The 23668-nt window shown below is 40.9% G+C and overlaps 1 protein-coding gene and 8 non-coding genes across 10 annotated transcripts in view; 5 read left to right on the forward strand and 4 right to left on the reverse strand.

Annotated features, from left to right (window-relative positions):
* wnt5b (wingless-type MMTV integration site family, member 5b) overlaps nt 1-23668 on the forward strand; it is an 86681-nt gene that overhangs the window by 8321 nt on the left and 54692 nt on the right. The window lies entirely within an intron of this gene.
* On the reverse strand, nt 272-344 carry trnak-cuu. The gene has a single exon. It is a non-coding gene; the product is annotated as a tRNA-Lys (tRNA).
* Nucleotides 1184-1256, reverse strand: trnak-cuu. Its single transcript has one exon. It is a non-coding gene; the product is annotated as a tRNA-Lys (tRNA).
* trnak-cuu lies at nt 1985-2057 on the reverse strand. The gene has a single exon. It is a non-coding gene; the product is annotated as a tRNA-Lys (tRNA).
* Nucleotides 2655-2727, reverse strand: trnak-cuu. The gene has a single exon. It is a non-coding gene; the product is annotated as a tRNA-Lys (tRNA).
* trnal-caa lies at nt 14031-14142 on the forward strand. Its single transcript has 2 exons — nt 14031-14068; nt 14097-14142. It is a non-coding gene; the product is annotated as a tRNA-Leu (tRNA).
* trnal-caa lies at nt 15136-15247 on the forward strand. The gene is made up of 2 exons: nt 15136-15173; nt 15202-15247. It is a non-coding gene; the product is annotated as a tRNA-Leu (tRNA).
* On the forward strand, nt 15741-15813 carry trnak-cuu. The gene has a single exon. It is a non-coding gene; the product is annotated as a tRNA-Lys (tRNA).
* On the forward strand, nt 16034-16145 carry trnal-caa. The gene is made up of 2 exons: nt 16034-16071; nt 16100-16145. It is a non-coding gene; the product is annotated as a tRNA-Leu (tRNA).

The raw sequence follows: 23668 nt of genomic DNA on the forward strand, positions 1-23668 counted from the left end.
CTAATACTTTCCTTTCTCCCACCTCCATCTTTGAATTGCTGCCCTAAAACATCATCTCTCGTTGAAGGGCTTGAAGTCACAACTTTGACATTAAGAGTCTTGTACTTTATCGATTGAGTTAGCTGGGCTACAGGGATAGTGTTTACATAATGCCACATGCTACATAACTGAATTGATCATGAATTCAACAGTGTTCATAACCTCAAAGGTAGTTTGGTGTGTATAGTTACTCATTGCATCATTGTCTAAATCAGCCTCTCTAAAACACCAGCGCCCAACGTGGGGCTCGAACCCACGACCCTGAGATTAAGAGTCTCATGCTCTACCGACTGAGCTAGCCGGGCTAGAGGTGCTCAGATAAATGTACACAACCAGCCAGATTTTTACGTAGTCTATATGTTTCAAGGACAGCATGACACAAAACCCATATCTGCACCCTCAGTGTCATGCTGAAGGATATTTAAACCAGAGATCCAGTTTAACATCGCCTCATGTCAAGTCAAGTCAAGTCAAATCAATTTTATTTATATAGCGCCAAATCATAACAGAAGTTATCTCAGGGCACTTTTCACATAGAGCAGGTCTAGAAAGTACTCTTTATTTTGCAAAGACCCAACATTCCCCCATGAGCAAGCACCTGATGACAGCGGCAAGGAGAAACTCCCCTTTAACAGGAAGAAACTTTGAGCAGAAAAGGGCTCTAGGTCGGCGGCCATCTGCCTTGACCGGTTGGGTGATGTTTGTGTTATGTTTTTGCTGTGTGAGTGCAGAGAAAATTATGCCTGAATGTTGTTTTCATTGTAGATAAATAGATGTTCATCCAGCATTTTTCCAGAACCTTTCCAGAGTTGCAACAGTGTAACTTTGTGCTGTTACTCTTTCAAAATGTCGACAGGCCAAATAGAGTGTGGTGTTACATTTGGCTACTGAAGATGTGTTATCTAATACTTTCCTTTCTCCGACCTCATTGAAGTGCTGCCCTAAAACATCATCACCCACTGTGGGGCTTGATATCACAACTTTAAGATTAAGAGTCTTGTTCTATTATTTAGCATAATGCCACATGCTACATAGATGATGATAGATGATCATGAATGCAGCACTTTTCATAACCTCAAAGGTAGTTTGGTGTGTGTAGTTACTCATTTCATCATTGTCTAAATCAGCCTCTCTAAAACTCCAGCGCCCAACGTGGGGCTCGAACCCACGACCCTGAGATTAAGAGTCTCATGCTCTACCGACTGAGCTAGCCGGGCTTGTGTAACTTATTTATGTACACTCAAAACAGGTATGGTCATAAATGTGCACAATCAGTGTCATGCTGAAGGATATTTAAACTACAGAGCCAGTTTAACATCACCTCATGTCTGTTTTTGCTGTGTGAGTGCAAAGAAAAGTATGCCTGAATGTTAATCTGAACTGTTAATAAATCCAACCCAAAATGTTCCTTCCATATAATCTACCAAATATTAAAGAATATCAATAAATCCCCAGTTTTCTTTATCTCCAGTTCTGTGTTTGAAATGCTTATAACAAATGATTCCTGGTGTACTATTGGGAAATAATTTTATTTAACTGTTTTTATATAATTGTAGCTTTGTTTTTATTGAAGATAAATAGATGTTCATCCAGCATTTTTCCAGAACTTCAGCAGCATTGCAACAGTGTAACTTAGTGCTTTTGCTCTTTGAAAACGTCAACAGGCCAAAGAAAGATGTTATATTTGGCTACTGAAGATGTGTTATCTAATACTTTCCTTTCTCCCACTTCCATCTTTGAAGTGCTGCCCTAAAACATCAAATCACACTGAGGGGTTTGAAGTCACAACTTTGACATTAAGAGTCTTGTACTAATATGTAGCATAGTGTCACATGCTACATAGCTGATTTGATCATGAATGCAGCACTTTTCATAACCTCAAAGGTAGTTTGGTGTGTGTAGTTACTCATTTCATCACTGTCTAAATCACCCCCCAAAACACCAGCGCCCAACGTGGGGCTCGAACCCACGACCCTGAGATTAAGAGTCTCATGCTCTACCGACTGAGCTAGCCGGGCTTGTGTAACTTATTTATGTACACTCAAAACAGGTATGGTCATAAATGTGCACAATCAGTGTCATGCTGAAGGATATTTAAACCAGAGAGCCAGTTTAACATCACCTCATGTCTGTTTTTGCTGTGTGAGTGCAGAGAAAAGTATGCCTGAATTTTAATCTGAACTGTTAATAAATCCAACCCAAAATGTTCCTACCATAGATAAATAGACGTTCATCCAGCATTTTTCTAGAACTTTTCCAGAATTGCAACAGTGTAACTTAGTGCTGTTACTCTTTGAAAACATCAACAGGCCAAAGAAAGATGTTATATTTGGCTACTGAAGATGTGCTTTTCAACACTTTCCTTTCTCCCACCTCCATCTTTGAAGTGCTGCCCTAAAACATCAAAACCCATTGAGAGGCTTGAAGTCATAACTTTAAGATTAACAGTCTTGTACTTTATCGATTTAGCTAGCTGGGCTATAGAGTTAGTGTTTACATAATGCCACATAGCTGATTTGATCATGAATTCAACACTTTTCATAACCTCAAAGGTAGTTTGGTGTGTGTAGTTACTCATTGCATCACTGTCTAAATCAGCCTCTCTAAAACTCCAGCGCCCAACGTGGGGCTCGAACCCACGACCCTGAGATTAAGAGTCTCATGCTCTACCGACTGAGCTAGCCGGGCTGCACTTCCTCTTTTCACAGTACAGTAACTTCCTACAGTGCTAATACTAACGTGGACCAGAGTAAACCAGTAGTCTTTGCACTCTACTGAGCTGTGTGGTTTGTCACTAAGTCCGGTTTGGTTTGAACTTCAAACTTCTGATGTGTCATCAAGGTGTTAGAATGTTTTTTTGTTGATGTTTACAGTAAATTACTTCCTGCTACATAACCTTAGATGGCTTGATGAGGTTTGGGCGTAGACTGTGTGTCCTGCGCCCTCCCGCTGTGTTGACCCATTATAAATCACTTCACCCTATCACTGTCAGCCAGTCAAAACACAGCAATGAATGAAGCTGTTCAAATCAGCAGGGTGGTCCTCTACACACACGCACATACACACACACACACGCACACACACACACACACACACACACACACACTGAAAGCATGCTGACTCACACATTTTTCGTAGGGTGAGCACGTTCATTGCAGAGGCAACAGTTTGGCAAAAACAGGTGAAAGTGTGCAGTGTGCATGTGTGTGTGTGTGTGTGTGTGTTTCGAGGACTGAGAGAGACGAGGGGTGAAAGAAAGTAGAAGTCCAGAGGCAGAGGAAGAAAGGATGAAGGTAACAGAAGAGCAATAAAGACGTTTAGTCAGTCAGATGAGAGGAAACGCTGCCTCTTACTGGTCATCGTCTGCTACTACAACAGATCAAAGAAAACGGAGAGAGAGGGGAAACAGAAAGAGTGAAATCCTTGAGTTTTATATCTCTTCATATTTGTGGTTCTCTCTTTTACGCCTCGTGGTTTTTGATCACTTTGCTGTTTCAGCCTTTCTGCTGCTATGTGGAGAATATAAATAACACACTTTGAAATAAACTGCATGAAATAAAGACAGAAAGAGAGGGAATTTAATCCGTCCTTTCGCAACACCTGAATAAGAGCTGTTTGTGAGTCATACCACATGTAATATATAGTGTGACTGTGATCCATAAAGCATCTGTTTTTGAGTTTCACATCTCAACTAGAAAGGCTTCTCACTCTCTGTTTCTGTGTTTTTAGGTGTTTTTTGTGATTTTTTTTTTTCTTCTCATCTTTTGCTTCTTCTGATTCCTCTCTTGTCTTTTCCTCTGCTAAAGTGTGCACTGGGAAGTGTGTGCAATATAATGAGATTCCCAGTGCCCAGGTGCTCTTTCTAGATAATTACTAAGTGTGTTTTTTCCTGTAGCCAATCCTCAAACTGAAGCAAGACTAAATCTGTCAGCACGTACACACACTCGCACTCATGGAGGAGGGAGAGAGAGAAAGAGAGAGCATCAAAATAAATTTATTCCCACCATCTTCTTTCTGATTGCGAGCTAGCCACTGTCCTGTCCTCTCTAACTGTCATCCTTTGATTTTTTTTATTTCAATCTTATCAATCCTCTGTTTGTCTTTTTCTCTTTTCTCGCTTTGTCTTTCTTTCTCTTTTCCTTTTCCCATTTTCTCTCCTGACCATCCTTACCTCTCTCTATCTATACCCCATTTTGACCGCAGTGTGTGTGTGTGTGTGTGTGTGTGTGTGTGTGTGTGTGTGTGTGTGCAGAAGAAGGATCGACAGCACATAAGTCAATTGTCTGGAGGGGGGAAAAAAATCACAGAGGAAGCAGACAACATTGATTTACACACAGTTTTTTGTTCTTCAAAACACATCCATCACTGATTGGCTAAAATGATTTATCACTGTGAGGAGGGTACTGATTGTAGCAGAGTTTTCATAGACGGGACTAACAGGACCAGAGAGTACTGCATTGCGTTAAAAGAGGACACTGACTCTTTGCCAAATTAGCTTTTTGGATAACGAAAAAGACTGTAGCAGTTTTACCTCCATCTGTCTCCTGTTTCTTTGTGGTTATATGATGCTACTTACTGTCTACTGACTGCCTGGACTGCAGTTAATTAAATAAACTGTGCACCAAAACCTTTACTCAATCTTAAAATGAAGCAACTGTCTTTGTTAAAGTTCTTTTATCAGATTTTTGATGAAATATTGTACTCAACCACTTTTGAAAAGGCAAAAAAAAACTGAGTTTGCATTAGACTCACTTCTAGTACAAAGCAATCTCTTTGGGTTTGCTATAGATAAGATACCATGGTCAGTGCTTTGGAATGATATTCTATTATTCTTTTCACCCTTGTAGTGATAATACCAGAGTTTCTTTTTTTGTCTCAGCAACAGAAAGCACTTGGCATCTCTCTGAGCACACAAACAAGCATCCTTTTCATGAAGCTGCTGAATCTCTGTCTGGTTCTATTTGGATCAATGGGGGTGATGGTTGGTAGAGAAACAAAATCTGTTTAGTTGTGGGATTCAAAAAATCTGAACAGTGAATCAACAACACTCTCCAATCCCTTCTGCAGCTACTGTTGAGAAGCCTTTGAGCAAAGCTGATCCAGCGTATCAGTCTGTGGTCGAAAAGCTCTCACACTCTGCTGATCTTTGGATGAAAAAAGGGTTAAAAAACACTTCTGTAGCGCCGTTTCTCTTGAATTTCATCCTGCATATTTTAACACAAGCAGCAGCATATATTTCACATCAGTGAATGTCTGCGGCTGCCGCGCCACTGCGTCATCTGTCAAATGTGCACGCCGCTTGAATTGAGATCAGAATTGTGGTATTCATTACATTCAATAAATGTACAGGGATCTGTCTCGTTGGCATTGGTGCAAGGACGTTCTGTATACATGCAGCGCTGGCACGCGTGTGACAGCGACAGCAGGACTTCATGGACATCAGACAGTTGCTCTAAAATTAGGCATTTAAATGAAGCAGCTTTTTCTGTGGTTTTTGGATGAGTATGACTAAAATTAAATTGGCTTGAATATACTTTTTAATCTCAAGTTGCAGTATTTTAAAAAAGCAATGGCATACTACATTGTCCAAATGTTTCTATTTGTACATAAATGTGGAATTATATGCAATTTTACTTAATTGCTTGACATTTATCTCTTTTATAGCACGTGCATTTGTATTTATGGACATCTGGTTCATCCCACATAGGATTACAAGATACAGATTTATGTTAAACATTGGACATCTTTCAGTAACACACACAGAGGAAACCAAAAGAAAGACATCAGTTATAACATTATATATACTGTACATAAACATCATTTCATATATTTATGCCCCACATTTCAAAAAAATTGTTATCCTATCTGCAAGAAACTAAATTCAAGTTGTCAAATGTTTTGCCTTGTTTGGTTCAGGAGGGTTAAAGTTTTAGTGTGTGGTGCTGCAGTAACTGTGGACACAGACAGAGGGCGCTAGATAACTGGAACTGACTGGACACATGAGAGGAGAGGAGGAGGGAGAAAAAAAAGAAAAAGGGCACAGGGGTGAGAGGAAATAGGGGAGATGGAGGGTAAGAGAATGAGAGGAGTGAGCAGGAGAAGAGAAAGAAAGAGGAAACTGAAGGTTTGTAAGGGAGAGCAAGGACATAAATGAAGAGATAGCACTTAAAGGCGACATTTTAAACACTAGTGTGAATTCTTCCCCCTTCATCCTCTCTTCCTTTCTCTCCGTTTCTCCCGTGAAGAGTTTGTTTTTGTTTTTGAGGCTTTTACCAAATTAACGTCAGAAAGCACAGCTATTCTTCCACCCTTCATCTATCTCACTTTACTTCTCTCTCTCTCTCTCTCTCTCACTCCCTTCCTCCGTCTGACCACAGCCCCTTCCCCCCCCCCCCCCCTCCATCCTCCCATCATGCATGGTTGGGTCCAGGCCATTTGCTTCCACTCCAGCAGGGCTGTACCATTAGTGACCAGCAGGGGAATTGTTGTTCTCTGCATGCAGCTGGGTACAGGTGTGCTGATGCTCTCTCTCTCTCTCTGTGTGTGTGTGTTTGTGCTGACCATCAGCATCAGTGTCAGTATAGTCTCATAAAACACACACACACACACACACACACAGAGAGAGAGTTGCTCTGGTTGGCTATGCTCACACTACAGTAATGATTCTTATTTATTACAACTTCAGTCTTGTATGGTTGTCCAACATCCCTTTCAGTAATAATAATATACTAAATTAATTGCTGAAATCTGGCAACGCGGTGCCTTTATTAATAAGAAGTCAGATGATCATACAGGTTTTATATACAAACTCTCAGGTAGACGAAACTTGTTTGTGCAAAATAATCGCAACTGAAACTGTCTGTTGTTGACCAACAGACAGACTTTAGATCATCTGGTTTAACTGTTTTTTGATCCTCTGACCACTTATTTCTCGCCCCACCAGATCTCAGCAATTACCTTAGTGAGTGCAGTGTTATCATAACTAAAGCCGAAACAATTAGTTGTTAAGTTGATAAGTCAATTTACCATCATTTTCTAAGCAAGAATATCAAACAAATCACTGGTTTCAGCTTTTCAAATGTGGATATTTTCTGTATACTGAATATCTTTGGATATTCTTTGGATGAAAGAACTTGGATACATTTGAGATATTTTAAGATGTCAGCTTGGGTTCTGGTAACTTAAGATGGGCATTTTTTGCTATTTGCTGATATTCTGTCGGCCAAACTACAGTATAAATCGGTTAAATGGTCAGTAGATGAATCAATAATTAAAATATTTGTTGGTTGCAGCCCCCTATAATAACCAACAGAAACGATGACCAAAGCTACAAATACAAGACCGGAGTTGTAATAAATAAGACTGATCATTTAGGGATACAACAAATTGTATGCACACTGCTGCATAGTTTAAAGCAAACCTACTCTCTCTGTCACACACACATACACACACACACATACACACACACACACTAGCCAGCAAAGTGTGACTCAACAGAAATCTGTTTCTCTCCATTGTCTTTCTCTATCAGTCTCTATGTCTGTCCCTGTCTCTGTCATCAACCCCCCTCTCCTCTTCTTTCAATCTCGCCTTGCTTCTCCCCCTCACTTTGTCTACCCCCCCTTTTCCCCAACCCTTGATACACACACACACACGCAAACACACATACACACACACACACCCCTCTAGCTCTCCCCTCAGCCTTGCCCACCCTCTGTGGGCGCTGTGCCCAGAGAGAGGCAGCATGAGCTGGGCAAGGAGCCCCAGGCAGAGCTCTGTAACCGCACCAGCACCCTGGAAGCCTCGAAATAAGGAGGGAAGGAGAAGAGGAGTGGATAAGATGTAGGAAGAGAAAGAGAGGGAATGAGAGGGTTAAAAGGAGACGAGATAGGAGAAGAGGCGATGAAAGGATGAGGGAAGAGGGAGGCGAAGAGAAGAAAAGTGAGGAGGATGAAGAGATAAGAGGAGGCAAGAGCAGGGGAGACATGCAACAGAGGAGGGGGTAAGAGAAGGGGGGGAGAAAAGCACAGGAGTAGGGGAGACAAAAGGAGATTAGAAAAAAAAGATAGATCAATAGATAGAGAGATACAGGGAAAGAAGAAGAAAGATACAGTGTGAAGAGAAAGTGTGAGGCAGAAAGAGAAAAAGAGAGAGCCGGGCAGACAGCCAGCTCTCCCGGGAGAGAGAGAGGTCAGAGCAACGGACACATCTCTGGAGAGAATGTGTGTGTGCGAGTGTGTGTGTGTGTGTGTGTGTGTTTCTGTGTGTGTTTGTGTGAAAGAGAGCGGCGAGGGATGGAGGGAGGAGGAGAGAAGAATGCAGAGGAGGAGAGAGCGGAGCAGTGGAGCGCAGAGTGAGAGAGGAGGACTTGTATAAGATACATACTGAATGCCTGAAATGCGACCTTGGAAATCTATATCTGTGTATTTGTGAGCGTGTGTGTGTGTTTGTATTCCTTCACGGCCCCAAGCCTATTGGTTCCTACTGAAGTTGTAGATCTTAAAAAAACAGAATATATATTATCAAACAGGTCACAAATACATCTTTTTTTTTTTAAAGGTTAGTTTCCTACAACAGATGGGCACTGTAGTTTTTAGCAAATGTTACTCAATCAGAAGTAAATGATGCCTTTGTTGTGGACTATTTTCAAAATTCATCCACGTGTCTTTGGTGCTAGAGGCTTAGTAACATGGATATATTCACAGGGCTAGTTGGTGGACTACTGTGGCTGTGGCAAGCTAACAGCTTAAGATATTCATGCTAGAAAGCTGTGAACATGCTAGCACCCGCCAAGCTTCTTTCTACTGGGCTGATTACTCACACCTAGCATTTTGTTCTAAGAGTTGCACGTCATTTCATTCAGTTAAGATTTGGAGGGTAAACAGCTCTACAAGCTAGCTAGCTGACACGTAAGCTAGTTAGTTTGGTCACTTATAGGACAAGGTTCAAAAGACATATCTCTACTATTGGCTCTTATCTCATACCTGTTTCTAAGCTATACTCTGTCAAATTAAAGTCAGTGAGGCAACACAATTAATTATCTAGGCACAGCACTCTTACCGCTAGTTGCTATTGGTCAACGACGTAAATTTGAGTGTTAAAGTTTACCAAAGTTGAACCTGATGCTAAAAATGTGTGCAGATTTATTGAGCCCCTGCAAGCGAGTCCATTGATCGTGGTGTTTTTCTGATAAAATGAAGGAATTTTCAATGCTGATCTGACTGGGCCATAATTCTTTAATTGCTTGTTGCTTTACTCAATAAACCACAGTATCTGTGTTCATATTTGTGAAGGAACATATCATCCAGTGCGACAGTGTGGCTCATCGATGTGGTTTTAATAGTTTTTGGACAACAGTGGAGGTTTATGGCACAGAGGAATAAGCTGCTGTATACCAGACTTTCGTTACACAGACAGTACTTATCAGTACATTAATTCATTGTTGGTTTTCTGTTTGTTTTTTCATGGAGTTTGTTGACAATAAGAAACATTGAGTATTTCCAGCCTTATCCTTAAAGAAGGACAGTTCCAACATTCCTGTTGGAACCCAAAAGTATCTGTTTAACTGTTTATATTTTTGGTAACACTGAGGGCATTGTGGGTTATACTAGTGTGTGTGTGTGTCTGTGTGTGTGTGTGTGCTGTGTGTGTGTGTGTGTGCACAAGGGCAGTGCAGGTCATGGAGCGCTGTGTGTATGTGTGTGTCAATAACAGTATCTAGAGGCCACAGGATTACGTGACCTTGCATGCCACATGTGCTGTCTTCCACTCTCTCTCTCTCTCACACACACACACACACACATACACACACACACACACACACACACACACACACACACACACACACACACACTCACAAACGCACACATACATAAACACATGCACACACTCACTCAACACAAAGCCCCATGAAATCCTCTGACTCCTAAGGGTCTTTATGAGGCTCTCGCATTGGTCATGGAAAGCTTGGAGGAAAGGAGGAGGAAGAGGTGATGTTGGAGGAGATGTTGATCTGGGTAGGAAAAGAGAAGAAGAGGGGGATGAAGGAAGAGGAGAGACAGGAAAGAAAGACAGGGAAGTGAACTGTTAAGAGGCAAATGTGGAGAATCCTACAAAATTGCCAAACATGACGTTGAAGAATGGTATTTGGCAAAGGGAGGAACTGCTGCGTGAAGTAGATTCCCTGGCACGTTTTTTCTAATCTAGGAAATGTGACATCATTATACTACACAGAAATCATGAGGAGGAAGTCAGGGTGGTTCTTTGGCAGACAAAGAACAGGACTTTGACACCAGAGGGTTTACATACTGGTTGAGGCCTCTGAAATATTTAAAAGTTATAGAGAGATGGTGGTTTTAGTTAAATATTGACAACATCAGCATGTCCTGTCTTGCACTTCAAGTCAACTGATGGTCTTTCTGTGACCTTAACCAAGAGCCTTGAGTGGCCTAAACATAACCATAAAAATGACTTTTGTGGGAAAACCAATTAAATTTCGCAGATACATTCAATCTAAACATTTCTTCATTGGGCTATGATGAACAGAACAGACAAAAAAGGGTGAGGAACAATAAAGACGACAGGAGGACGGAGACGAGGAGGTGGTGAATGTAAAGAATTGGTTCGGTAAAGCTTGGGGCCCTGAGGGCTCGGACATTATTTCAGCTGCTGCTGCTTTGTGTGTGTGTGTGTGTGTTTGTGTGTTTGTGTGTGTGGTACAGGGACAGGTGGGCATCTCCATGTTATCCTTGCCTACATCTCTGTTTCCCTTAATCATTCATCCTCCATATCTATCAATCTTAAGTGTGTTTAGATTGTCTAAGTTTGCAATGATGGGTGTGTGTGTGTGTGTGTGTGTGTGTGAGAGAGAGAGAGAGAGAGAGAGAGAGAGAGAGAGAGAGTCAAATTGTATTTGCATGGGTGTTTGTGTGTCATTTCCATTTTTATCAGTGCAGCCCATACACTCATACTGTATTTGTGTGTTAGGGTTCGTGTGATCTTTATACTTGTCTGTATTTGCGTGTTTGTGCTTGTGTTTGCACTTGTGTATGTGTGGGCTCACATTGCTATCCCCTACGCTGTGTTTGTGTGTGCGCGTGTGTGTGTCTCTGCCACGAGCCCCAGTGAGATCCAGCGAGCATGACGGAGAATGACAGGTTGATTTATGGCGAGGCTATAAGTAGAATGACTACTGCTAGAGAGAAAGAGAGAGAGTGTGTGTGTGTGTGTGTGAGGGGAAAAAACACCACAGAGAGGGAAAGAAAAGAGAGGTAGGAAAGGGAAGATGGTGGGGAGAAAGAGGGAGAGATGGGGTGACAAAAGAAGAAGAGATGGAGAGAAATAGGGAGGCTGAGGCTCTCCTCTAGAGGAGAGGAGTGAAAAGAGGAGCGATGGGAAGAAGCAAGATAGAAAGAGAGTAGAAAGGAGAAAGGGGGGTCAGAGAGGGACTGATTGGGATTGTGGGAGTGGGATTAAGTTGCCTATTTGCATACTGCTAAAAATGAAAGAGAGAAACTGCTACTACTCGAACAAAAAAAAAGGATGGAAGAAAAAAGAAAGACAGAAGGAGAGAAAGTTTAGTTCTTGTTTGTGAGGGAGCCTCTGAGTTGGTTTAGTGACAAACTCGGCTCACGTCGTGCAGCATTCTGCGAGTCTCAATAGGAAAATAACATTATCTCCACAATTACATTTACATTTTTAGACATTTAGCTGATGTTGTTATGCAGAGCGACATACACAGAGTGCAAATGAGCTTCAATTCCCAGATCAGTAACAACGCAAAGCAAGTAATATCCAGGAGAACGTTCGAGAGCCCCAACGATTGCTGCAACCGACACAGAAGAGAGAGGTGCTGTCAAGTGAAAGGTGTTATTTTGTTATATTCAGTCTTATTCTTTTTTGTATTAATCATCTTGTCATAGCAGCTGTCGTTTCACTGTCAGATGTGAAATCATATATGCTGAATTGAATGTAAAATTAGCATATTTTAGCAGGTTATGCAATCACAGTTAACATTTTATCTGACGTTTTGTTGAAGCTATTAAAAAGAGTGACTTAACTAACCGACACATGCTATGGTTTACTCTTTAAATACCATATAATTTCTTGTTTTTTATAGGATATCGATGTAGACTTTTGGCCTCCATGAAGGTAAATCCTCCTCTAAATCTCAAAGATACTGTACAACATGACTGGAGAGTGAAGGTTTTCCAGATTTCAGATTTTACACATTTCAAGATCAATTTACTCGTCACGGGGAGGACTGCACATCCTGTGTGTCTAATGTCCTCTGTGGTCTGGCGGGAGCCTTTATAAAGACTGCCAAAATGACCCAGATGATGTCATCAGAGTTGCCTCAGCTTGAAGACTACAAATCTATCAAAGGATAGCACACAGTACAAACCGGGAGTTTGAAAAATATGAGCAGGTGTGGAGAGTTTAACAAAGAGATGCAGTGTAGTTGCCTTATAGGAAGTGTAGGAGTTTTTGGACTCTTTCCTGTCTCTTACATGTCCCCCAACTTTATTGAAGTTCAAAACTAAATTGCTGGAGTAATCCCAAATTAAGGAAGTACACCAAATTAAGAGGAGAAACCCTATAACCTTGCTAGTCTGCACTGTCATGTTGAATCTCTTGAGTAATCCAGAGAAACCATTAGAAAGACCATTTTAATGAACTGAATTTTGACTAATGATGTACAATGTGATGTATGATACCAATGATGTGTATGAAATAACAGTGGAGGACCCTGGTCTTGTGTGAACGGCAATGACCAAAGATTGACCCACAACAGTAGAGCTGGACGACTACTGTAAACACAGTTTTAAAAACAAAAGAAAATCATAATCCGTTACAGAAGAACAGTTTGACCAGACAGTGAACCAATGATAAAGCAATTGACTTAAAGTCGATTTCTTCATTTACAGCCGTACTTCATTATGAAATGTCTGGGATAAGAAAATGGAAGAGAGGCGTATTCAATCACAGCGGGGCTTTTCATTTGAAACAGCGGATGGCATTCAGCATATTTTTTTCTAATTGGTTAATTCAATCTGAACTGTGTGTCTCAAAGTGAAGTGGAGATAACAGTTGTCATGAGATTTGTCGAGTTTAAAGGGAACCGAGAACAGTCTGTAACTCTCTCGCTGCACACACAGACACACACACACACACCTGCCAGAACAATTGCTCCCATGACAACCTGGCAACCAAGAGGGCTTTGAAGCACACAGGTCAGTAAGTTGCGTGTGTGTGTGTGTGTATGTGTGTGATTTTTTTAATAAACATCAGTTCAACCTACAGTTTCTATTTTATTTCTTTTTAGTGCTACTTCTTTCTCCTTTTTCTCCTTTTTTGCATAGGAAACAGCACTTATCCTGGTCTCTGCCCGCGGGTTGAAAGTGAGAGAATGTCGAAGAAATCAGGAAGAGCAATAACGAGTGATTTCAGGAGAGACAGAGAGAGAGAGAGAGAGAAATATGAGAGAGAGCAAGGTAGATAGAGATAGGGAGGAAAAGAGAGAGAGAGAGAGAGAGCACCGTCTTTGATCTCTCTCCTTGTGGGAGCTGATCTCGGCATGCAGCCAGAAAACCCTACGGCGCGCGCACACACACACACACACACACACAGCAAACAGACGCACACACATATTTAGGTCTAGCTGGCCTGCTCCAGGGCTTTGTTGATTATTTCTGCTGGGAGGATCAAAGACGTCGAGGCCCCCCTTCTTCCCTCCTCCATCCTTCATCTATCCATCCTTCACCTACCTGTCTGTTCTCCAGTCCATCTGTCCAGATAGATAGATAGATAGATAGATAGATAGATAGATAGATAGATAGATAGATAGATAGATTTACAAGCCAATTTTAAAAGTCTACTTCACTGTCCTAACAGTAACAAATTCCATCTGGAAATGACACAATTTAATGTATTTGGGGTTTCTTAGCTTTTGAAAACTCCAGACTGACTTTATTGGGTGCAGTTTGTCAGTTGTCAGGATGGCCGAGCGGTCTAAGGCGCCAGACTCAAGGCTTGACTCCTTCCTGAGCAAAAGGGACTTCTGGTCTCCACATGGAGGCGTGGGTTCAAATCCCACTCCTGACAAAACGTTTACTTGCTGGTTTTTCATCCCTGTCGTTGGATATCTCTAACTCTGTTTCAGTGCAAAGCAGTTTCTTCTTGGTTATGTACATGTAGGAGTCTACAGATTGCAAAAATCATCCACAGATTTATAAGTTATACAACTAACTAAAGTAGCTGTACAACAATACATCAGCTGCACAGTTGAGCTTTATTGAGCTGATTTAAAGCAGACTAAAATGAGCTCTTTCTTACTAGTTTTGAGACAACATGAAGCAACTAAGTTGGTACACAGTGCCATAGATACCTGGAGCATCAGAGCATCAGCATCAGGAGCATCTGATCTGTCAGCACTGCTGCTACATAATTTAATGTGTCAAGGAAAAAATCTTAATATTTAGTAAACAGAAATCGAACTGGTCAAAAGACAGACACAGGAGTCAAAGTCACATAAGTGCTCTTAAGAGCCTATTCGCATAGGACTAAAACTTACCAAAATAGCATTTTTTGAAAGGATTTCATGATTTTTTAGTATTTGTGGCTTCTGTTACAGAAAGAAGCCCCTTGTGTATTCAGAGAAGGAGCTTTGGGAGAGGATTAGTGGTTAGAAAAGTTCAACAGACAACTCGGAGACGCTCGCGTACTTGTATGTACAACTTGTATGACATTTACTTTTTTTTTGTCTTTTTACCAACTCGCTTCACACGCAGCTCCGCACATGGCATTGTCGAGATTTAGAAGTTGTGTGCGTCGGCTCTTCTGCAAGCCTCTTTGACCTACAGTTACCCATAACACCCTTCTCTGCACATGTTTGCAGAGACATTTACGTTTATCTACAGAGAAGCATAATTCCAGCTTCAATGAAAGAAAGAGTCACATTAGGGCTGACAGAGAAATAACTGCAATGTGATGCTACATTCAAAGTTGAGAATGATAGTAAATACCATAGAACTTGTAAGTTGTTCACATGTAGCTTATAACATCCAGACTGACTTTGGTGTGCTTCAGTTTTCAGTTGTCAGGATGGCCGAGCGGTCTAAGGCGCCAGACTCAAGGCTTGACTCCTTCCTGAGCAAAAGGGACTTCTGGTCTCCACATGGAGGCGTGGGTTCAAATCCCACTCCTGACAAAATGTTTACTCGCAAGTTTCAGCTTGAATATTCGTATTGGCCTACAGACTTCAGAAAACATGAAAGCAGCTCAGATTGCCAGAGGTTATATAACCACTACAGTGGATTTAATTAACTCTGCCGCTCTATAATAGAGAGATTCACTTAACTGATATTTAATATTTTTGTTCTTTGATTCATCTGCCTATAATTTCAGATCTATGTGTAGTTTCTAAGATGCTTGTGTCTTTGTAATTATGAATAAAGCCTCTTGATAAAAGAATGTGGTTTTAACTAGAAATTTGTCATGTTATAATGAGCAACCAACATATAATTTCAAGTCGGTAATGTTTGCTTTGTCGCAGTGACAAATCTTGCTGTTGCTGTTGATTTAACGTTTTGAATTCACTTGAACAATTAGTAAAAAGTTATGAAGGAAAAAAATGAAAAATAAACATATAGCTAAACAGGTCTTTGTCATGTTCACTGTACTTGACATAATTCAGATGTGTGGCCCGGCTAGCTCAGTCGGTAGAGCATGAGACTCTTAATCTCAGGGTCGTGGGTTCGAGCCCCACGTTGGGCGCTGCAGCTTTATGTTTATCTATAGAGAAGCATAATTCCAGCTTCAATGAAAGAAAGAGTCACATTAGGGCTGACAGAGAAATAACTGCAATGTGATGCTACATTCAAAGTTGAGAATGATAGTAAATAATTGTTGTTATAAATTAGCCTGAAAACTTGTAAGTTGTTCACATGTGGCTTGTAACATCTAGACTGACCTTGGTGTGCTTCAGTTCTCAGTTGTCAGGATGGCCGAGCGGTCTAAGGCGCCAGACTCAAGGCTTGACTCCTTCCTGAGCAAAAGGGACTTCTGGTCTCCACATGGAGGCGTGGGTTCAAATCCCACTCCTGACAAAATGTTTACTCAAGTTTCAGCTTGAATATTCATATTGGCCTACAGACTTCAAAAGTCATGAAAGCAGATGAGCTTGTTGTCAGTTATATAAGCACTACGTTGGATTTAATCAACTCTGCTGCTCTATAATAGAGAGATTCACTTAACTAACATGATAATATTTTTCTCTTTATAAAAGAATGTGGTTTTAACCAGAAATCTGTCACGTTATAATAAGCAACCAACATATAATTTCAAGTCTGTAACGTTTGCTTTGTCACAGTGACAAATCTCGCAGTCGCTGTTGATTTAACATTTTAAATTCACTTGAACAATTAGTAATAAGTTACGAAGAAAAAAAATCAAAAACAAACAAAATAGCTAAACAGGTCTGTGTCATGTTCACTATACTTGACATAGTTGGACTATATGGCCCAGCTAGCTCAGTCGGTGGAGCATGACACTCTTAATCTCAAGGTCGCGGGATCGAGCCCCACGTTAGGCGCTGGATTTTTAGATGTTATAGTGGAGGAGAAATGTTAGAGTGTGAATCCCTGTCATACTATCATGGTATTAAAGTTAGATCCACCAGATAGCTACCAGGGGTAATTATGGACTAACATCACTACAGAGAAAGAGGGAGATGCAGCTGTGAAAGTTGACAATTAAACAGTTATGCATTGCCTGCAAAGCCAAGTATACTTCTGACAAAGTTTGTTTGAAAGGAGAGGTTGATGTCTAACCAGCCAGGGTGATACTTTGAATTGTCACATGAACAGATAATGAGACGGGCAAAGGTTGAGTGCAGGGGCAAAGGGAAGAAATTGTATGCAGTAAAAGTATATCAGGTTCATTGTCTCCTATTGTGAATAGTCTACGTTATCAATAAGCTTTCCACTTAAGTTGTTTTTAAATGTTTTAGCTGTCTAATTGTGGAGCAATTAATGGATTATGTGATGGGGTCGTTTTAGTTTGGGGTAGGATTTACCAGGGCTTCTGTGTGTTGTCAGTGTAATCCTGTTTATCCAGGGTGTGTGTGTGTGTGTGTGTGAGCATAGTGGGGAGTTTGTAGTTGGACGGGGCACAGAGTTACGTCAACAGCTGCCATCAGCAAGGTCAGAGCCTTGTGTGTGTGTGTGTCTGTGTGTGTGTGTCTGTGTGTGTGTGTGTGTGTGTGTATAGGAGAGACAGTCTGGAGACACAGTAACATCTTCAGCTGTTGCCTGAGTTGTAAAAGACTCATTATCACTCACTCACTACTGTCTCTCTATCCTTCTTTCTTTGTCCTTCATTTTCTTTCTGGAAACTGTGTCAAAATTCTTTCTCCGTTAACGAAGAAATTTTTAGATCTTTAGTCTTGCCTTGTCTTTTTGTTTTTTTTCTTTCATTCTTGTAATTATCCAAGTTCCTGAAACTAATAATTCCTGATTTTCCTTTTTTCCCCACTGTGTCTGCAGTAATCACAGTGCCACACTGAATCAGCTGCTTATGAATTCTCTCTCTGTCTCTCTCTTTGAGCCGTGGAGCCTGAAGGTCTAACCTCGAGTTGAACTTACATACATTTGTGTGTGTCAGTGTGTGTGTGTGTTTGTGTGTGTGTGTGTGTGTGAGAGAGAGAGAGAGAGAGAGAGAGAGAGAGTGTGCGTGTGTGTCAGTGCTGTGAACCCTCACCTCTGACCCTCATTGCATACCTGTCTGAACTTATAGCTCAACCTCTCAACACTCAAACTCTATCTATCTATCTATCTGTCTGTCTATCTATCTATCTATCTATCTATCTACTGTCTATCTATCATCTATCTATCTATCTATCTATCTATCTATCTATCTATCTAGCTTGTTGTCTCTATTCTTTCTCTCTCTCTCTCTCTCTCTCTCTCTCTCTCTCTGAGGCCCCAGTGCCTAAGGCCGGATGTAAGGGTCATTAAAGGAGCTGTGTGTGTGTGTGTGTGTGTTTGTGTTTGTGCACTTACTAAAATCGAGGGCATTGGCCCTTCCTACACTGACTAAAAAGGAAATACCAAATTACTGAGGGCATCTCTGTCTCTCTCTCTCGCTCTCTCTCTGTCTCTCTCTCTCTCTCTCTCTCTCTCTCTCTCTCTCTCTCTCACTTATCTCATCCATGTTTCATATGATCTTTTTGTCAGTTTTGTCAAAAAGATCATCAATTTAAACATAAATTGATAATATATGTGATATACATAACTATAACCATACATTGCCACTGTTTGTATGGACACATGCTATATCGATCATATGGTTATTGATTGGATGCAAACATACAATATATATGAATAACATGTATTATACATGATAACTGTCTTAATCACTGATCCTTTCAAATATTTACATACACAGTGACATACAGATGGGTGACACATGGAAATAGGCATAGGCAGCTCCTTATTTTCCAAGTTTCTGAATTTTATTGAAGAGATAAACATAATTCTTCCAAATGATATTCTCTCTGTGGGAGTTTCGATGATGGTGATGTAGAGCACAGAAGAGCTAAAAAACAGGTGTTCCACTGTGTTGAGATCAGCTGATAGTGAAGGTATTTTCTTCAATTTGTCAACTGTTGCATATCACCCTCATATATGAAGGTATACATTAACATGTCCAGTGTGTAAGTGATGGCTGTTTCATCCACCTGGCTGGATCGCCTTTATGTTAAGCATCACAAAAAAAAAATAATAATAATAATCTGATAATACATGATGCTGTATATTTGATGTTTTGTCCTCATTTGGATTCTATTTCCAGTGTCACAATTGTGAAGGGTCACCTTGGTGGCTTGTCAGATTTTTAAATGCATACATTTGTATGCTGTTCCTTGAAAATGTTAATGCTTTTGTTCCCACTTGAGCCGTGGTGAAAGACTTACAGATATCTTACTGGGTTCTGAGCTGGCAGATTCCCAGAATGTCTTACATGGAAAATTGACTCTGGCTGCTGTTCTCTAATAATGACTGCACAGAAAACTTTGCTTTGGGAAAGGAGCCAAAACTCATGTGACTGTGCAGCTTTTAGCACCATCTTCTTTTTATAATGATTTTGATTAAAAACAGTATCAATAACATGTAGTATTGTAGAAACTGTATACATGTGAATACCATATCAAAGCTGCCAAGATATAAAATGCATCATAAACAAATTATTCAGGTTATTTACAGTATTTACCTCTTTTAGGACAATCTTGTAGCACTAAATGACAAAGATGAACAGCAGAGATGCACATCGGATATAAAGAAAAATTGTTTTAAAAAAGAGAAGGACTGAAGGGAAGGCAGGCTGATAGAAAGAAGCGAGACAGAGACAGCAAGCAACTAGAGAAGAAAAAAAGATATGTGTTTGTGTGCGTGTGTGTGTGCGTGTGTGTGTGTGTGTGTGTGTGTGTGTGTGTGTGTGTGTGTGTGTTGGAGGTGTGCCAGGGAGCCTGCCAGCCAGCCAGGCTGAGCTGGAGGGCCCCTGCTGGGGGTGGAGGGTTCAGGCGAGCCCCCTGCCTCCACCGGCCTACTGGAGCATGCTGGGAAAGAGAGGGGGAGATGGAGGGGGGGAGGAAGGGAGAGAGACCCCGAGAGAGAACAGGAAGAGAAGGAGGGATAGAAGGAAAGAGGTGGAGACAGACAGACAGCCATGAGCACGAGAAGAGGAGGAGGTGATGTTGATGCAGAGAGAGAGGTAGAGGAGGTAAACCCAGAGCTGGAATGTGAGAGGAATGTCGGGAATGGAGGAGTTTTCCTCTGGCTGGAAAGAGAAAAGAAGAGAAAGAGAGAGGAGGAGGAGGAGGAGGAGGAGGAGGAGGAGGAGGAGGAGGAGTGGGGATCCTTGAGTCCTAAGGCGCAGCAAAACACTCCTCTAATTTATTCCCTCCCTCCTTTCTTCCTTCACTTTCACTCCTCCTCTGTAAACGCTCCACAGATCCAGATGTGTTAAGCGACTTTTTCACCAGCACTGAGATCTGTTACAGATATTACTGTAATAACACTGATCATTCTCTTCTTCTTCTCTTGCGTCATTTACCCGCACAAACATAAATACTCATGAAAACATGTGGCTTATCTCTCATTTCTACATGATTTCAATTTACCATTGTCTTTCCTTGTACTTTTTTTTACATTTACATGCATTGCATTTAAAGAATGTAGCCAGAGTGACTCTAAATCTACCAGCCTTCCTGGATTTCTCTCTTTTAAATTACTTTGTAAAACTGGTACCTCAAAGATGTTAAGCTGTAGTGTGAACAGGGTCAAGCTTTTTGAGTGAATACCTGCCTGCAGAGACAGACTGTCTGCCTTCCTGTGTGCGTTTGTGCGTGTGTGTGTGTGTGTGTGTGTGTGTGTGTGTGTGTGTGTGTGTGCGTGTGTGTGTGTGTGTGTGTGTGTGTGTGTGTGTGTTGGAGGTGTGCCAGGGAGCCTGCCAGCCAGCTAGGCTGAGCTGGAGGGCCCCTGCTGGGGGTGGAGGGCTTAGGCGAGCCCCCTGCCTTCGTTGGCCTACTGGAGCATGCTGGGTGTATGGGTGGTCAATACTAAGGTATGTAAAGAGAGAGTGTGTGTGTGTGTGTATGTTGTCTCACATTTCTTTCCTGTGATATTTCTACAGCTACCTCTCACACCTTCTTCACATTCAACACCTTTCTCTTCTTCTCTCTCTCTCTCTTGTTGACGTAAAGCTCTACATGCTCTCATCTACTCGTATTTCCTTTTTTGCTCTCTCTCTCTTCATTTTCTCTCTCTTTGTTTGACTGTTACTTGATTGATGCATTGGTTTATGAGAAACATTATTTCCGAAGCAACAAATGTTAAGATGTAATGTTACAGTTCACACAAGCACATGTAGGTAAAAATACTTAACTTAATTTAATAAGCAAAAAAATCCCACTTCATCCCACATCATATAACCACACAGTCATCATGAAAGACTTTCTACATGCTTATGCTTTTAAATGTATCAATCATTCTTCATCAGGAGATGGAGTTGCTCAGTTGTTCAGTTGCCAAGAAACTGTAGATTTTCAAATTTCACATTATTCTGTACTTCTTTTGGTTTCATAATTAATTAATTAATTGGTTTAAAAGCTCAGCTTGACGGAAATCTGATGATGAAGATCGTGTAATATGGTCAAAAGCTCCAGAGCAGGATCTGTCAAGCTCAATCTTTAGGTTCATCCGGCTTTGCCATACAGAGAGCAATGATGAAGCAAATGATGAAGCCAAACTTACTGTGATACAGTGACTTTATTGTACCTGGTTAAGTGATGAAAGGGCAGCATGACAGTACAGAATGTCTCTGTAAATCAAGTACAGATATAAAGGTTGATTGACCCATTTAGAATTATATGCAAAAACATCCTTTAATGTTTAAATTTAAGGTTAAATATGGTACAACCATGGGCATTAAAAATCGAGTCATCTGCATAGAAAATGGCCATTAAAAATTAGATATGTTGATTTATGTTATTTATATATACAGTAATGTGGTGGTTCACAAGGGGTCTCTCAGGGGTTGTTAAATGACTATTGGTGTAGGAAATACACAAAATATGATAATTTTTTGGGACTTTGCTATAATCTCTGCATATTTCTAATGAAATACCTTGTAAGGCCTCTAAAGATTATTCAAATGAAAGAAAGTGAGAATGGAAAATCACTCTTTAATTGAACTGCTCACAACTCATGGACGTGTAACCTGTGACGAGGGGACATAAGGCATAATATGAGGTACATAGCAGTGGACCACATCCGTCACACTGAAAAATGTTAAATAATATGATCAGTGACTGGAGGCCATAGTTTACCCATTTTTTCCACTACCTCCTGAGTAATATAACATATAAATAATGTATTCAAGGACATACTACATTAGTTGGCTTGAAAACATGTCTTTAGCTTTTTCAGATTCTTTCTCTACTCGGTTACATGTACTGATATAAATATAGTAAGTATGTAATATATGTTCTCTAAGTCAATACTTTGACTGTTAAATCACTACCTTACTACCTTGCAGTTATCTTCGACTGTTGTAAGTCATAATCCAATAAGCATGACCTACCAATCTCATTTATTATTGAAGCACATGAGTGTTTTTCTCAGCCTTTTTTATTTGTCTATTTTTTCTCTTTTTGTACCTCTTCATATCTGTATTTTCCTGTTTTTCTTTCTCTTTTGTTCTTTTCTGTTCACATATTGGCATGACGGTAAAGCAGTATTGCCAAAGCTTCTAAACACAGTGGGAAATCTCTGTTTCTTCCTCAACCTCGCTCTCTGGGGGATTGGTGAGACATTCTCTTATTTGTCCTGTTTTTTTTTTGTTTTTTTATCTTTGTATGTAGCCGCTCGGGTGTTATATGTGGGTTTCTGCATGTGCGTGTACCTGTATGTGTGTGTATGTTACATGTGCAGAATTGGCAAAACAAAAGGCCCAGCATGTCTCCCCCGCTTCCATGTCTCCAATCACTGCCTCTCTCATCCTGACAACAATCCTTTTAGGAGGAAAGAGGAAGAGGGGCACAGGGATGGAGGAAAGGGAGGGAGGGAGAGACCATGGGAAGATGGAGGAGTGGAGGGAGCTGAAAAGAGCAAAAGAGAAAAAGGAAGAAAAAGGAAAAGAAGGAGGGAAGTAGGATTAGTAATAGAAGATGGAAGTAAAGGAGCTAGGTGGGGAGAAGACGAGATAAGAGACAGGGGGAGAGGAGGTGACGGGGGAGGTCACGAGTGTCAAGTGTCACATTTACACATGTATAGGGGGAGAGGAGAGAGGAGGACGTGGGGGAGGGAGGGGGGAGGTCACAAAGGTAGACTAGCACTGTATGTGGTGACAGGACAGCGTTACCACAAAAATCAATAGGCCTGTCTGTACTGTGTCTGTGTCTGTGTGTGTGTGTGTGTGTGTGTGTGTGTGTGTGTGTGTGTGTGTGTGTGTGTGTGTGTGGCCAGTGAGTCCCAGCTGTAATTGAAGTCCCGTGTCAGCGCCATAGTAACACAGACTATGGGATGTTCAGTAAATGTATTAACATACTTTCACCTCTCTAACACAGAGCTCTTTGTTCTGTGTGTTTCATGTCTCTCGTTCCTCTTTTGTTTTTTATCTTTTTTTTTTCCAACAGGCATTCACGGTGTTGCCCTCGTTTTTACACACAAAAAGCAACAGAAGTAATTGTATGAAGGATGAAAAAAGAAAGGGAAGTTCAAAGCCTACATGCTTCCTCATAGGTTGTCCGTTTTTGAAAGTTACAACAAGTTGTTAGATACCGGTGTCGGAAAGCTGAGGGACAGTGGAGAATGCTTTTTCATTCCCCATCATTCCCTCTACAGAGGACACTTAACATTTTCTCATTGTTAGATCACAGATTGATCCTTTTTGGCCAAATAGTCCTCGAAACCAAGGAGCCCCAGGTACTCAAAGTCCCTCTTGCTCAAACAGTTTAGCATTATCACCACATCTGAAGTACTGCAAAGATTAGGCAAATTAGACTAATAATACATGGATAAGCAGTGACTTTGTGTGAGTCATTGTGTTGTTCTTTGTAATTTACTGTTGTGTG

The sequence above is a fragment of the Thunnus albacares genome, chromosome 23 (genome assembly GCF_914725855.1).
Source record: "Thunnus albacares chromosome 23, fThuAlb1.1, whole genome shotgun sequence".
NCBI classification, from domain to species: domain Eukaryota; kingdom Metazoa; phylum Chordata; class Actinopteri; order Scombriformes; family Scombridae; genus Thunnus; species Thunnus albacares.